General features: G+C 39.6%; 1 protein-coding gene across 4 annotated transcripts in view; it reads left to right on the plus strand.

The window, feature by feature from the left end:
• prkcaa (protein kinase C, alpha, a) overlaps positions 1-18,224 on the plus strand; it is a 145,835-nt gene that overhangs the window by 56,657 nt on the left and 70,954 nt on the right. The window lies entirely within an intron of this gene.

An 18,224-nucleotide genomic window follows, 5' to 3' on the forward strand; every position in this document is an offset into this window, starting at 1 on the left:
TCATATTACTTCAGTGTCTGTTTGAACTATGTGTAGATGGTTAAAATCACAAAATCATCCTTCTTTAGACGTATGTTGATGTCGTCATACATATATATTGACGAATGAAAAAAGTTAGAAAAAGAAAAGAGAGAAAAGAAAAAAGAAAAAAAGTTTTCATTGATAATTCTCAAGGGAAGAGCTCCTATCTTTTACTTTGGTAGTATCTATTGAAAGGAGGACATTCAAATGTTATATTGAGTTGACTCATGATTGAATCACAGCAGCAGCAGGTGGCTAATTCAATTCATTCAATATCAGTGTTCCAGTCGAGTAGCTGGGTGTCACGATTAGGAAAAGTGATTAAAATATTCCACTTAGTGAGTCACTGTATCCACCCCCACCCCCGTAAGAAGAACCAAACTAATTATTCTCTCCCAATAATAATGCAACTTGCTATCAAAGTTAATATTTTTTCCTCCAAACTAAACAAGTTGTGACATAACAGAACAGACATAACATACCGACAGTGACCTTCATCCCGGATGGGTTACAGAACGGAGTTCATGGTATAACTCTATAATAACTTTAAATCATCCTGCAGGACTGAGTTCAGACAAAAAGCTGACTGGCAGATTACTGTACCATTAGCAGTGACATGCTCTGGCCCACAGACAGATGTGAAATGTAGGAGCCCACATCTGTCTTGGCCAGGTGGAGAGAAAGTCACAGTAATAACAGATGGTTGCCTGCAACAGTTTGAATGAATGATAACACACTAGACTCCAGATAGGTTTAGCTTTTTGATATTATTGATTGAATCAGCAGGCGTCAATGAAGCTGCTTTCAAAACACATCATACATGTTTCAAGTCATATATATTTGTCATATATTAGTATTCTGCCACTTTTGATGTGTTTTTTTCAGTCAACAGTTTTCTATTACAAGCATTACTCATATTAAAAGGACAACTAGGCCATCAAAATCATTTGCGGTGCTTGATAGATATCAACTCTTGTATGACACGTTCAATGAGGTCTCCCGTTCGCCTCTTCATCAGCTGCCAGCGCCGACTATATGCCATCAAGCACTGCTCGCCTGCGTGTGAAACTCCATTTACATGCCTGCTTGCCCGCCGGGCACGCATAACCTCTCAGCATTACAGAAGCACAGTCTGGCCCCTGTAACTGGAGATATGTCAGTGTGTCATTCAAGATCATCAATCCAGACTCTTTAAATAGAGCACGCCAAGGATGACATGGAAGCCGTAACAGCAGAAAATAGTATACGCCGGGGTGATTTTTGATTGAAGCTGGGCACTGGGGTGCAGAATAGTGAAGGAACATCAGGTTCATCATCAGCAGGGCAGTTTTTAAATGACCTACTTGAAGCTCATTCATTCATTCATTGCTGTTTGATACATTAAAGGTTTATTATTTAAACGCTGTAAAGTTGTATTTTTCCCCAGTTGAGGTTATTTTTTTATTAATTCTGTCTTATCAAGTATCAGTTTCCTCTCATAACCCATCTCTAGTGTATTTATACATTTGTGCTGTGGTCTAGCAGACCTTATTTAGCCTTTTCCTTTAATGCCATTTCCACACTCAGATGTAAAGACATACTGTATGCCCCTGTATGTAATAGGCTACAATTTAATAATGGCGCCCTAACAGAAAAGGCATCAATATGTAGAAATCTGTCAGACTTTGTTCAGAGTGCCGGAGGGTTAAATTAATCTCCATAGCTGTTAAATTCCTGTCACCACATGAACCAAGTCTTTTTTTCTTTTAAAGATACATGGGTATGTTATCTCTTGCCATATCAAAATATTTGATTCTCCCTTTAGTATACTTTTCTGTGCACTTAGCAGTACTGTTGCTAGGGGCAACCACACATATTACATGACTTGCTGCCTCCCAGGCGTGCAATTGAGGAAGGCAATAACTCCCATGGCCAGCAAATATCCTGAAGATCTACAGTACAATATCTAGGCTACCTACATTTTATGACTCATGTCTGTGTTTTATAACTCCCCTGCTGGAAGAAAGAAAGTGTGCACAAAGATGCCAACCAGAGCCACCAGATCTTTTTAGTAGCAACTCTTCTTGAAGGGGTAGCCTTGATTTGACTGGGTAAGATTACCATGCATACGTTCTCTCCCCCCCCCCCCCAGGCCTCAGGGTGTTGTTTCAAGGGCAGGTTCAGATGCACATAATCACACCTTAGAATTGCTCTGTGTAGCCGGTCTAGTGGTTTGCCAAAAAAGCACTTTCATTGGTGCAATTTGAGGGTGCCATTTTTCAAGAAAGAACAACAGTTGAGGCAGCGCCCTGGTAGCTGAATGGTTCCTGCAGATGCCCCATAATTGCAACACCACTGGTACCATTCCTGCCAGTGACCTTTGCCCTCTCTCTCCCTTTGTTTCCTGTCTGTCTCCTCACTGCCTTCTATCAAATCAAAAGGCTAAAATGCCCAAAAAATAATCTTAGAAAAAAAACCCAACAACAATACTTGATTAATCTCCCAGTTTCACAGTGATAGGAGCAGATACATTACTATTAATACTTTTACAACTATGTCTAAATAAACTTACTTACTGTAAATGAAATTGCGTTTGAAATAATGTCAGCAAAATTAAGCTCCTCGCTAGTAGTGACGGGTAATAGTATCACTGGTGCAGTAAGTACATTCCATGCTAGTATCAATTTCTCTGATTAAAGCGATTAATTTAACAAAATGTTTTCGTTTGACTGCTGGATGTAACGTTACCAGCAGCTCGAGTAAGTTCAGTGCTTTACAGGACAAGACCATCAATAATGCAAGAGCTTCCCATTTCACCACAGGGGCTCAGCAGATGAAACTGAGAGGTTTGATGTGCTTGTGTGGGTGTGTGGCTGCTGCATCATTGATGTCCACTTAACCAGTGCAGCACATATGACCTGGGGCAATCTGCAAGTCGTTTTGCACTGATTTCCCCTCTGCTTACACACACACACACACACATACACACACATACACTCAGACAATCACACATAGCCCCTCGGGGCTGTTTTGTGCACAGATAGCTGTGACAGAGTAACAGAGTTAAGCAGCAGCACAGTGCCCTTTCTGTCTCCTCTGCTTGGAAACAGACAGAACTGACCAGAGGGTGACATGGCAGCCTGGCAGAGCTCAAACAGACGCCCAGAGAAAACTCCAGTACCATTTTGGATGGTAATACACTGTATGTGAGGATGATCTCCAGTAAAATGGTATCAGAAACACAGCCTCTAAATTACTGAGTTAAAGGGATGCAAGGTGTAAGCAGTGCTTCAGTTAATATAAGAGAAATCTAATTTGTCATATTAATGAGTAATGCCGTAGGCAGGAGTGATCTAATATTTAAAAGAGCAAATTACACAGGAGGAGATGGTTTTGGCAGACTCCAGCAGGTCTGGGAAAAATAGGTGTTCTGGTGACAAGGCTTGGGACGCACACCATCTCATTATAAGGACTCTGCTTGAGAATTGAAAACAAGATTAAACTGGAGTGGAGCTAAATTACATCATCTGTGCCACAGGCATCTTGGGTTGGCACAACCAATGGAGCCTTTCATCTGTATTTTTAGTCCATTTCCTTAAAGCAAGGGTGTTGGCCATCTCTTTTAAACAAGCCTGTTCTGGTCTAGGAGTTGTCTATAAACACCTTGTCATGGTGTCCACGGTTCCACCGTTCAGGAAGCCACTGGTGCGAGGAAAAGTCCACAGGGAATCCACTTAAACACCTCTTGTGAGTGGCAGAGTTCCTAGAAAGACGATTCTGTTAGTAGTGATGTGGCATGCTAGGTCTTCCATTAACATTAGTTTCCAGCATGAATCACCACATCACTGTATTTTGCTGTATTCATAGCACACACAGTCAAAGTGGACATTGGCAAGCTGCTCCAATCAGCTATCTAACTATAGCGGTGCGATAAACAAGGGGTTTCAGATATAGGTGTCAGTGTGTGCACTCTGTTTTTTGTTATAGTACGAAGGAATGTTGAAACTTCTAAAAAAAAATCTTTTAGAAGGTTTTTCTTTTTTACACTTTTATAACAGTGAAGAACAGAGCACTTAGTTTGGGGGCTGTGTTTTTAAGAGGAAGAAAGAAAATCATTTTGGTGTCTTGACTCTAGAGATGAAGCGTTGCTTGTGCAAACTATGTTGCAGGAGGGTGAAACCACCTGTTGCTGATATATTACATGATTTATTTTTTCTGAAAAAAAATGAATATTATGTACTTACTAATTATATTATCTGAATTTTCATTTTTCTAAATATAGAAAGGTAATGATTGATGCTCTTACATCATTTACAAAAAGATTTAGTGTGAGAACTACTGTATGTGTGACCCGTTTCACAGTGTAGCAGTATTCAGTGTTTGCGTTTCTCATTGTAAATCTAGCTGCGTATGGCTCTGTGATGTAATGGCTTCTGTATCGGTGTCCACATAAGTCAGCCTCCCACCCCTCAGTGAGTCGAATCCCAGCGCATGCTTTTAGCACACGCCCCTGTGCAAACCTTGGCACAAGCATGGCTTCCAAGGAAACATAGTCCCAAAGAAACTTGATGCTGCATATTTGTGCTTAGTGCACTGATTTTATTTTGGTGTGTTAGAGCTGACATGTCCTGCAGAGTTCTGTCAGGGTGCACTGTTTTAGCAAAATGACATCATTGTAGACTCAAACGTGCATGCCCACAAAGACATGTACATAAAACTGCACTGTAATAAATGCCAGATAGGATTATGTTGATGTCTGGTAGCTAGAGCTGCAGCCTGCAGAATGGACACATGAGAGGAGACACAACAGCTACTCATGTTCTTCCACTGGGAATATAAGAATGTACTCCACTCATATAGTGTGTCAAATGAAGTTTGGCCTCTTCCACCGAGCTGTATTCATCGTATTGTAGATGAGCCACCCCCTCTGTTTAGAAATACTGCTGTGATGTAATTTTCTGCTCAATGAATGCACTGTGTGTAAAGCACATCAGCTGAAATCTGCATAAACCTCCAGCTGAGAAATCAAGAAAGAATGTGAGAAGTTAAAAGTTGTGAGCCACTGCTGTTCATCTACTGATCAATCAAATGAGAGGGGGAGAGCTGGAGATAGAGAAGAAGTGGGAGGAGATGGGAATGGAAAGGGCACATCGTTTCCGGATAATAAAGCAGACACGTTGCATAAATGCCAAATCTTTTGCAGAATTTGATTTTAAAGTCTGTTTGCTGTAATGTACTGCTCCACGCTCCACTGTTTGGAAAATCCTCCCGCTGATTACTGTAGATGCACTGGAACTGTTTCTTCTTTTATTAACAAAAATGTCTTGAGGCTATGTTGTGTTTTTAGGCAAAACAATACGACAGACCGGGTGTACAACAATACAAAGATTAATAAGGAATCAACACCAGGATCTGAATACAAAGATCACTAATTTATGAGAAATCATATTCCCAGAGCGAGCTTGTTTTTCGAAGTCCAAAGTGCTGTAGGTTATACATTTTAATGTTTCTGATGTACACTCCCTCATATTTTATTATACCATGCATCATGTTTGGATGTTTGTCGCTTATTCCTTGCAGTGAACTCTATTTGATTCGACAGGGGATCGTAAACTTCCTCAAACTTAGACCCCCAAAGGAATTTTGTCTCCTGAGGCAACTCAGACTAATATAAACACATGTTGAGGATCACCAGAGGCGTTCCCTGAGCGTACTTTATACCCACACTTCATGAAATATATAGATATTTTACCGTCCTCACGATTTAGATTGCTCATAAAACCTCAAGATTTTGTCACTGAAAGCAGAGTCGGCCACTGGCAGATGAGAATAGATGATGTTTTGAGTTCCCATGCTCTGTGACAGACAAAATAAATAAAAAAATAAGAACATGAGCAGTTATTATTCTGTTTATACAATCGGATGATGGATCTAAATAGGTCTTTTGAACTTTCTTTCCCAAGAGAATTATGCATCATAAACACTAGACTAGTTATTGCTTTAATGACACGCAATGATGCTAAAGTATTGCTTGTATGTAATATGCTTGTTTTAACCATAATACACCCTGCATTTTTATTTCAGACAAAAAGGTAGAGGTTTTACTTTACACGTACAGTACCAGTCAAAAGTTTTGACTGGCACTGTTTATCTTGGCAGGGGACATGTGCAGTAGGTATCAAATTAAAGCCAGATTTGGTTGCTATTATTATAGGGCAGCTTGACTATGTGACTATGCACAGTCTGTGTATGTGTGTGTTGCTAAAAAATACTGAGTACTTTGTTTAGGAAAGCTTCCTTAGATACAGAAAAAAAACAATAACAGAGAGTGATTCCTAATTACGTTACGTGCGCAACAGTACCTTTATCTTTATGAGGATACAGCTGCTAAGACACGATTCCTGTCAACTGCTTGATTCACTTAAGTTCAATTAATGAGAGTCACATTCAAATACTGTGATTCAGTCAGGAACACTCTTATCATAGATTAAACCATTTATTGCAACAAATGGAAATACACTTTAGCTCGGCACTGACGGCTCTAAGATGCTCCCTGGATTAGACAAGCAGCACGCTAAGCTAAACCAGGGGGCACAATGCAGAAACTCACCTGGGTGTACAAGAACGGGCCCCAAAGCAAGACGTGGATTCCAGGCTACCAGCCGTGTTAAGAATTTTAACTAAAAAGGTGGAGCCTGGGGTGGTGGAGGCAAAGCTTTGCCAGCAGGGATCAATGTAGAAAGGAGTCATATTTAAATGGACTGCCTTGTTGAGAGAACGCCTGTGATTGGTGTGTGACTGATTAGAAACATTGATTGAATCAGCATGTTGTCAGCTGATTACAGCTGAGGCGTATGACTTCCGTGTCCCGTATGAACTAATATAATGCTTCATTTTCTGTAAGTAGTCACATTATTTAAGTTATTGACACCTAGTGTCTTTGATTCTCAACAGTGCACATATCTTAAATAGCTTTAAGAAAACTCAGGAGTAAGAATATCAGGTGACATCACAGCTGTACTTTTTTGACAGGAGGAACATTGTTGGTTTGAAAAGAGTAATATTAACAGAGTCGCCTTTTGCTGTATGCTTCATTGAAACCTTCAAGGTCAGTAAGTAGTTCATTATGTGAGTTCAGTTCCAACATAGTCCAACCCAAATCCAAATAATTACACCAGCAATCAGTTTAGTTTGATCTTTATGAAACAAGCCATCTTACAGAAAACGTTTCTTTCATACTACACACCAGTATGTGCAATATTTGATGTAATATTTCTGTAATACGTTTGAAAGATTGTTCCTGGTTCAGAGGCAACAAGAATTTGATATATGTACAGCTTGGATGTTTACTGTCAGCTCAGAGGAGCACTGCTATTGTGAAAAATATCAACTGATATCTGAAGAAAATGTATTACTCTGGACTCACAAACAATGCAGGGAGCAGCTGTGGACATCAGCTCAACTTTCATTTTGTTGCTTATATTAACATCTTTTTAAAATGTTTAAAATGACATTTGCCCTTTATAACTGAGTGTGTCATATCTAAAGAAAATGCCAACTGTTGTGGTGTCTATTCCAATCAGTTTAATTTGCCTTTTGAAGTGTGTTAATTAATCATTTTCACATGTCAATATTAGTAACATTATGATAATTGATAATATATGTTAATTGACCCAGTAAAGCTGTCACTGGACTCAAAGTTGTGTACTTTTTGTGTCTACCACTGTCAGAATAGAGGGAGATCATTTTGTTGTGTAAGTGCAGATGAAACCAGTTTATCTGATGCCTAATTTTTTGAATCATCAACTTATTTGAACAGGTTTTAGATATTGATTTTTGTATTGACTCACATTAGCCCAAACAATGATCTCTTTGGAACTTAAGTTGCAAGAAAAACAGCCTTTTAAGAGCGTAAAAGATAATGTTTTGTCACATTTCCTCAGAAATACATCATCGTTTCCAATGATTATCAGTGTTGACTGATGGTTGATGTGATAGTGGAGAGTCCCCTGGGCTGCCCGCTGATGGTATTTATACGCTCTGGGATCCTAATGAACACTAACAGATCTTGAGTCTCTCTTGTTAATAGTCTGTGACGTGCCTGTCTAAAAAGAGGTTTGATCAAGGCTTTGCTGGGGGGAGACGATAGTAGAAGGATGTAAGTGCTTACATGCATTCAAGTGTGTGTGTGTGTGTGTGTGTGTGTGTGTGTGTGTGTGTGTGTGTTTGGTATTGGTGGAGGATAGAGGGTGGGTGGGTTGACTGGGAACTGCTGAATCACTTCCTGGTGAAAATTTCCCATTGGAGTGGTATTAAATTGGGCTGTGTAAACCTCCACAGTCTTGAATAAATTTCATTTCAAATCCTGCGATGTAATCCGCTTGACCTTTTGAAACTGAGGCATTTCTTGAAAAACTATTTGACAGCAATCAAAGACTCTATTTCCTGCACATCACACCTACACTGTTTTTCACACACACATAGAGATGCAACGTTAAAACTTATGAAGGCTATGTGCACTTTATTTATACTCTCTATATACATACTATATATATATATATATATATATATATATATATATGTACTCTGATCTCTGATTAGCTGCATAGTGAATTGAGGCCGTTATCACTCTTCTCTTGCTTTACCTTACTGTATATGTAATGTACGTACTGTTAGAGACAAGTCAAACAAGTCTTAAGTGTAAACAGACAAAAGTAGTTTTTGCTCAGCCTGGATACAAACATCTAGGCAAATAGAAGAGGAAGGTAAACATTTGTGGAAGAAAACAAAGGATAAAATAAATTACTTTTTGGTTCAGCTGCAGAGTACAGTGGACTTGATGTTATTTTTGTTAAATAATCAATTGTTAGTTGATTAATTTTGTGCATAGATGTATGTATTTAGTTCAATATGCAGATGGACTTTAAAATTAGTTGGGTTTAACTGAAATAACTGTAAGATGGATATTCAGCTTTTTAACTCATTGATGGCTTGAAATGATTCAGTACATTTGCTAAAGAATATTGCAAAAAGATGATTGTAAAACTATTATATGTTCTGGATGTATTGTAATAAATCAAAATTTTGTATCAGTTATTTTGGATATAGCCATTTTGAAGAAGGGGTTTATTATGATGTTATGTATATATAGTATTTATAGTTATTTGTCACATGATGAATTAATTTATTGTATATAAGGGAAACGGATTCAGCTTCAGACACCAGCCTGATGAAGGTGAGATATGCAAACATGTTCTGTGAATGAAGCATAGTGTATGAGTTATGTGTGTTTTAACTTTGGTGGACTCGCATTGATCCTCACAGTTGTCTGCACGTCGCTGTGTTTGTGTTCTCAAAGAAGAAGAAAGTGGATACAGCGTTAGCCGAATGGCTCTAGGGATGGCAGTGTTGGTCTATCGGTTGCTCTGTTCCTTTGTTGGTTGGACTGTGCTTTCCACTTATCCTGTGAAATATTCTTAACATCGCAGATGAATTGGCACAAAATTTGGTACAGACATTCATGGTTCCCAGATAGTGAATCCCACTGACTTACACGATCCCCTGACTTTTCCTCAAAGCGGTTAGCAATTAGGTTTTGAATGAAATATAATTATTTTTCATCAGAGTTCTAATTTGTCCAATACTATGGTTTGTGACTAAATACTGGCAAAACTAATTACATTCCCATTAGCCTCAGCCTCAGTGTTTTGTGCAACAGTAATTAGCAAACGTTAGCATATTAACATGCTGAACTAAGGATGTGAACATCAAGCATATTAGCATCGTCATTGTCAGCATGTTAGCATGCTGACGTTAGCATGTAACTCAAAGCACAGCCTCAGAGCTGCTAGCATGGCTGTAGACTCTAATCTCATTACTACAAATACACATTTTTACGTATTTACAGTCCCATATGACTGATATGCTATTTGTTAATTTAAAGTTTGTACAATGGTGCAAAATAATTCTTTATGAAGGACATGATTTTAACCTTCCTGCCTCCTCACCCTCCACTCAATCACTCACACACATACAAACATACAAACAAAAAGCTTCTATGTGGCGAGATGCAAGCAAAAGATATTTTGCCTCATTCTTTGCTAGATGCCATGCAGTTCTATAGGTTGTACTGTGGATAGGGCAAGTTTGTCATCACCAGTGCCTGAAATTAAGTGTTCATTTTCAACCCTTTCATTCGCCCACTTTTGAGAGATTAGTAACCTTTATCTGGAGGCTAGCTTAACAGGAAGCCTGGTGAAGCGATCAAAGAGATAATGTTCAATCCTTTGGCTCTGCAATATTCAAGGTTTGGTATATTGCAGCAGCTTGGTCTATTTTGGGCCAATACAAAGTCAACGGCTTACACTGAAGCCAAGAATATGTTAAAAACATATCTGTCGCTAGCTACACCTTAAAAATATGAAAACTGGCTCGTTCCCAAATCTGCCAGTTCCCCTGACTGCCACTATGCTGCCACTCTCTATTTAATAGTTTGTTTCCAATTTATGTGTTTTATACAATGAAAGGGTTTGGAAAGGGTAGCCCTATGAGGTATTTACTGTGCATACATGAATAATGTAATAATTTGAAGATATCCGTCTAAAGAGAGCCAGTTTCTCAGCTAAAAGGCAGCTGATCTGTTTCCAGTTAAGCACAAGTTTGATTACTGCACAATGGACAGTTCAGAGGACACTGGACTGGGACTGAGACACACAATGCCTTGTTTGACAGCTGTATTGTAATTTGAACAACCAGGCACCACACACCACAACGTTGCTTAGCTCTCACTGATATTTTCTCAATTGGAAGATCTTTTGCATCGCAGTTATATTATTACTCTGTATACCTGTAATTTGTAACTAAATCAATAAAAAATCCCCGGATGCCAAGAAATCACTAGCCTGCCTTCAATATTCAAGGCAGATTGAAGGAAATTATTCATGACACACAACACTTTGTCAAGAAATCTCCACATCACAGATTGGTTAACTGTGTAATTGAAGCACCCACTGGGCTTCTCAAGGCTCAATGGTCACATCCCTGTTTGTTCAGTTTGATGGGAACCACAGCTTATCAGAATTCCTGTCTCCTTGACCTCACACACAGGCACACACACATACAACATTTGCAGTGCACTAAAGTCCCACACAATTCAGTACCCAAAGTACACATATGCACACACACACACAAACACATTCCACTAGTCCCTCTGAGGTTTGTTTACAGCAAGTATCTGGTAGACATACTAATACTAATGACCAGTCCATGAGAGAGTTGGATCTACTCTTGACCCTGAATTAACTCGGTGTCACAGATCCCGCAGGACGGGAGTTTGTCCTCACCAGTGCCTGCCAGCGCACTAGAAAACCTATCCATCTCCACTACTCTGGTATCTGTATTGAGTGGAATTGCGTGTTTTAGCCTATTAATTAGAAATTGTGTTTACATTTTTTTATATGTTATCTTGATTTCATATCTTCTAGGCAGCTACATATCAGAAAATGTACTTTCATGGAAATCATATTATTTTGAGACTGGTGATCCATCATTCCGGATATTATTGGTCTCAGTTTTATCTCCAAAGTTTGACTATCACTGAGTTGTAATCATTGCTGTTGTAGTCTGACTGACGCTATTACTGTGTTCAGAGCAAACTAATACCTTCAATGGTGGTGTAAAGGTGAAGGCATGGTTTATTTAGGATTCTGGCAAACATGCTCTAGCTGTCCTGCGTTATGAGTGCACACAAAAACACTTGAAATAGAAGCCTGAGAGGTTCTGAAGTCTATACTTGACCTTGCATGCAAGGCCCTGAAGCTGAACCAGCAGTAGGTCTGAAGCTCAAACCCCAGAAATAGAATGATACAAGTTACAGATAGGTCACCCTGCCTCACTCCTTCTCCTTCTGTATCTCAAGGAACTTAAAGCTTTCTCTATTTGTGTTTGTTATCTATCACAGGTAAATAACTACAGGCTTACCTGCACTGCAACTCCTACAAGACAAAGAAAAAAAAATGTATTTACTGAGCACTTAACAAGCAAACATCAGTTAACTGGAAACTGGAAAGTGAAGTTTCCAGTCACAGGTCAGCAGTTTAATTCAGCAGAATCTTGGTAGATGCTGTATAAACCTACATATCAACATAACATTGAGCTCACAACGCTATGATAATGACTTGATATTGGTTATGTTATAACAAAAGTACTTATTATCTAGCTAGGATTCTATTCATTTCATGTGTTGGCAGCATGATTTGAAGGAACACTGACTCACTAACTGTCCGACGTCATTATGACAACTGTAGATTTCTAAATCATTTTCAGTGCTTGATGCCATTACATAATCTGTCACAGAGAAATGAATGTTGGTTATGCACATCATAGAATCTAGCAAAAATTTACATGGATGGCAGCCAACCCAAATATTAACATCAGAGCAAATAAATGCAAAACATGCACTGCAACTGAAAAAAGATCAAACTGTAAAACCTTACATTTTGGATCAAATATAAGCGTACTAATGAAAAAACCTTGCATATGCAAAGTGTGACACCTATCTGCTGCACAACAAAGTGCAGTTAACCAGTGGGCTTTCTGACCCCAACCCACCAGCATCTACACAGCAGGTATTTTCTGAAATTCTCCCTCAGTCAGACCTGAACCTGACTTCTGTTTATAGAAATATGTGTGAGGCCTGCTGGATGTTCTCCATAGAAGTTGGCAGAAGTTGGAGTTTGGAGTAGCATCGATCTGGTTCTGCATTAAATTTAGAGAGAAGAATCTTTTCTACTTCCTCCCTCTCCTCCTGGGGCTCTTTGCACACAAAAGTCCTTTCACAACAGGCAATGTGTTTGCTGAATTTCTGGACTGCCTGATGTTTTGCAGTGGTAAAGTACAAGGCTAAAGGAGCCAAAGTATCTATTCCTGCAGTCCATAATTAAACCCCTAATGCATACACACACACACAGCTGCAGCCACTAAATTGATCGTATGGACAAAAGCTTACTTTTACTGAGCTTTCTGTAAAGCAAAGCACAGAGTAAATCTAGCAAAGATCACAGAAAGCAGAGGTGAACAGCCAAGCCGCTGCCCCTGTCAGCTGGCTCATTACAGTGAAAAAAGACTCTGCCAAGACTTTAGCTGTTAGGTAACTTTTTCGAACACATCTTGTGAAGTTCTGTTAATTATTAAGCATCTGACAGATGGCCTGCATCTGATAAGCCAATTTATTATGGCTTTTGGCGTTTGCAACATGACTGAATGAACCAGTAGGTCTTCTTTTTTCAGTTTTCCCTCTCGTTTTTTTTCTACCTGTTAACATGCTGGAGAAAAGGTTGCCATAGAAGGTAGTAAACAGAGCAGTCGTCTACCAGCTGTTGTGACTGCCATGACAAACCCCCTTGTCCTCTCCTGACCTTGTAGATATCACTCACAGCATGTGTGCGTGGGCTATGCTAATGAGCCTGCGTCTGCAAATGAACAGATCTCTGCAGCGTTCATGCTGTATTAACTAGGACCTCAATATTCTCCAGCTGTGTAAAGGCAATCAGGAGAGTTTGTTCAAAGGGCTCTAAGGTCTCTGAGCCATAAACTGAGTTCAGTCTAAGCAGTCCATTTATATAAACTGCATCAATGAGATACTAGTTTTGAAAAATCTTTGGCGATTAGATATTAGTAGCGAAGCTGAGAGTAGAGTAGGATATCCCTCGATGGAGTCTAGACACTGGTGATGGTGATAAATAAAGAGAATGCTGAGATCTGGATGATGAGAAGAGGAGCGGGCCTCTGGTGAGCTCAGACCTGGGTGCTGAAGTGATGAACTGCAGGTGAACGGGGTGGAGGAGGGTCGTGACGATTCACACTGAAATGTCAGCTGACAGTGAGAGGAGAGAGAGAAGAACAGAGTTAAAGTTGGACAGTTGGCTGATAGAAATGGTGTAGAAATTGTTTTAACTAAAAGAGTTAACGCCCCTAAGGTATGACTCAGCTGCTAGAAACCAGTTGACATTCAAAGCAAAAAACTTGCTGATGGAAAGTTAAAAGCTAAAACCCTCAATTAGGGAATGCAATGTAAATATTGCTAGCATAGCTGTGCAAATGTAGGAAATAGACCTGACTCAAGTCTGATTCAAGCCCACTTGGGACTTGACACTCATGACATGGACCTGATACACTGGGATCATTCCCCGCAGTTTATGTAGGAATACACTCCAACCACTCATGACCCCTGAGAGTAAGTGGTTTTTGGACTAATTTGAATGGACTTAAAACCTGTGCCCTCAAGACCAGAGGCTGTGTGATTTTGCATTCCAGGTTGGTTGACTCAGGTATCTAATTCAAGTACTCCATTTAGAGATTAAGTAGATGTGGACCCAAGGTAGACCCCTGAGGCACACCACATGTGATGTCTTGGTTTTTGGTTGAGCTACCAAGACAACTCACGAAGAGCTTGCTTGTTATATGAACAGAAGAGCATACATATCCCAAAACGTCTGTGTGACCTCAAAACATTTAAACAAAATGGTACAATGTGTTATTACCTCCCACTTAAATTTCAGTGTTACAGAGAACTTCGACACTTTGCCAGGCAAACAATGACGCATGACAGTTAAACAAGCTTCTGAACCAGTAAAGTGTGTGCAAGTCATACCGTCACATATTTTTTTTTTTTTACCATTGAACAGTCCTGTGATAGAGTGTATTAATGAATACAAAGTCGGTAGTTGGGCCCAGATGATGATTAAAATGTCAACTGTTATCTCTTGCTCTGCTACGTAGCAGACAGATGTGTTAACAGATAGCACACGGCAAGGAAAACCCCCTGTGAGCTGCAGTGGCAACCTGCCCTCCCTCTCAGCACTCAGCAGCTTAGTGAAAGGCCAAGAGGAATCAGGGTGGTGATTTATACGCTAAAAATAGTAACCTTGCCTAGCCTAACACCTCATTTCTGGATAAATGATAGCTCCATTTTGTTCTCTTCAAAGCCTCACCTTTGTAGGTAAACGCAGCTTTGACTCCTATAGCTGTAGGCCAAGATAAAGATCTTCACTAGAAACTAGCCAGCAGGAAAAAGTGTTTTCTGCTTGTATATGTTTGGAGGAATAAGGTGATGGCCACAGTAGCTGCTGTAGATTTTGTCATTCCAGCTCTATATTGCATTCCACCTTGGTTTAAGCATTTTAATACAGAGGCCTGGGTGTGCATTCATCCGTGTGACTGTGATGTGTGAGTGGCAGTGTTTTTTTTTAAAAAATATGGGAGTGGGGAAAAGTGATTAACATGATGTAAAATATAATTGAAAGTTGAAGGGCTAAAATGTAATAACAGTGACAGAATTAGGTGACACAGTGACACACATTGTCAGGCTGTCATTAGTGCCATCTGAAGAGGCTTTGACAATAACTTTATGAAAATGAGTAACAGAAGCTGGGCAGAGTAGGGAAATATGTAGCACAGGTAGAAGCGCTGTTATTAATTTTTTTACAAGAAGGCACCCAAATCAGCAGAAATAGCCAATTTAAAAAGCTTTGAAGTAAATGTTTTGTTCAAATCAGTGTATGTGTTTTGGTAATTGTGGTATGTCTCAATTTGGATTGCATTTTTCTTAATGTTTGTGCTATCACTTTTGTACAACACATCCTCATAATAAACAACTACATAGGTCGATTGTACCATGCACTCTAGAATGACCCATAGGACCATTTTCTAATATGCCGCCTCTATCGGTGCTTTCCAAAACGGTTACAAACTGTTAAAAATAATATTACATGGTGTGACAACACTGTGGTTAAGGTATGTTAGGTTTACGCACAAAAAACACTGCGTTAGAGTTAGGGAAAGATCGTGGTTTGGGTTAAAATGATCACTTGAAACATGTTGTGGGGTAAAGTTACTACTTCCTTATACTGAGGCAACCTTCATCATCATGTCAAAAGTAAACCACAACAATTTTATTTATGGTTTTTTAAAAACTGTCCCGACATTTGGTTGGAAGCATGACACTCATGGTTGGAAACAGGAAGCGAACAGTGGTCTCCTGCAGCTAAGTCCACTTACTTACTTACATCCACTCAACCCAGTACCTCCAATTATGGAAAACCTCATATTGACATCATCTGAACTTTGTCACTGCAGGTCACAATTACTATAGCCGCTAAATGGCGTCTGTAATTCAAACGTAAGTATAGCTTGTTTTTGCCGGCTGAATTTTTCAACCTATACTGTCGTTTTTGTTTTGAGGACGGGCTGCTTTTGTATGTGCTTCGTCCTTAGGTGCCACTGTAGGTTAGACTTATTTTAAGTATCATCAGCTGGCGTTTAATTGTAGACAACATGCAGAATTAGCAGAATTACTCAAAAAGTAACCTTAAACAACACAGCTGCAGTAAAGTTACTCTCCTGGTTTTACTAAGAATACAGTAATAGTCCTTGTCAGAAAGTGAGACTATGGTTTCACTACGTCACATCAGCCAAATTGCCAATCATGCGTGTCAGTCAGCATATACCTACAGCTTTTAGTTGCATTTGCTCAGTGCAAACATGTGCGAGATTGTCAAATATGCACGCCCACTACACTTGTCATACATTTCTTCGTACTTTCCACACAAGTATTTGGAGTAAAAGAAAAAGACCTTCACATGCTTTTTCCAAATATGCTTGCATTTGTGTGTTTATGAGTATAACAGTGCACAAGTGTACAAACAGGTTAACCAGAACATTTAGAGTGACTGGCACAAGGAAGTGCCTCCTGCCACCTCCATTTCAAATGTCACCTCTCAGTGAGGGATGATGGGCAAAAAAAAGGGAGGCGAGTATTAGGTGAGGGTAACAAGTGGGGAGACGGAGGATTCAGAGGGGAATTTGATGGTAGTCAATGCTTGTCTAATGCTGGACATTAAGGGAATTGATCACATTCATGCATCACTGTAACAATTTTTTTTTTAGGTCTGTAGGGAACAGATGGGTCAAAGAGATAAGTGAATTAGGACATGACAGAGGCGATCAGTGTGTCTCATTTCACACTCTCCCTCTCTTTCTCTCTCTCTCTGGCTGCAAATGTCACACCAGGTGCATCTCTTTTGACTCTGTGGGATGCAAGTGGACTGTATTAGCTACCCATCCTCTTTGATGATTGTTACACTCAGGTCATTCCACATTCTGCTATGCAATATGATAAAAAAAAAAATAGAAGCTTCAGTGTTGTTTCTAAATGGCCTTTGTTTCACAGCCTAAAACAGATTTTGAGGGTACTGCAGACACTAGCGAGCCTTTGTCTTGTTAGTGTCTGCTGGGTTGGAAATGAGAATAACATCAGTTCAAAGATGGGGGAAGCAGACGCAGTGTTTCACTCAGTGTGTTGACATGCACTTCCGTTAATGAGTTACAGTTTCCTGCAGTCGTTTGATTTAAGAGGAGCTCGGTCTTCGAAATTGGGGTAGGGGATTAAAGAAACCTGATTTTCCGAGCTAGATTTTTCCCGCAGACCATTAGTAATTATGCTGTCCACTGGGGCATAATAAATTATTTGTATCAATCTCAGAAAATTACCTCCAAGCCCAAACTTCTTTTGCACATTAAACAAATAAATCCATTCCACCCTATTGGAAGCCTTCTCAGCATCCAACGATACAGCGAGGAACTTACGTCCTGTCTGCTTAGCGAACTGGATAATTTTAATAAGCCGAGATTCAATCACGGATAAATCTGGTTTCATCTGGATTTATGAGGTTTGGTAGCAGTCTTTCCAGTCTCTTGGCCAATACCTTGGATAATAATTTGCTATCAACCCCAATTAAGCTAACTGGGCGGTAGTAGAGCCACATTTGTTAAATACTTTGCCCTTTTTTAGTACAAGAGATGCATTAGCTATATTAAGAGAAGGCGGTAAATGACCCTGATCAAAGTAATGTTGGTGCATATTTGTTAGTGGTATTTGACTAAACATCTTATAAAACCCTGAGCAAAATGCATCCAGGCCAGGTGCTTTAACTCCCCTCAATGAATTAATAGACTGTGCAACTTCTACCTCTGTAATACGCCTGCAGATAAGACATAGTGGGAAGATACATTTTATCCAGGAAAGCATTCATCGTTTCATCTGAGGCAATACATTCAGAGGAGCACAATGTTCGGAAGTCCATTAATATCTTGGGGTGTATAATATGTATTACCTGTACTGTCCTTAATGGGTGGGATAACATTTATTTCCCTCTTCCCTTTCTAAA

This window comes from Thunnus albacares, chromosome 3, assembly GCF_914725855.1.
Source record: "Thunnus albacares chromosome 3, fThuAlb1.1, whole genome shotgun sequence".
Classification (NCBI taxonomy): domain Eukaryota; kingdom Metazoa; phylum Chordata; class Actinopteri; order Scombriformes; family Scombridae; genus Thunnus; species Thunnus albacares.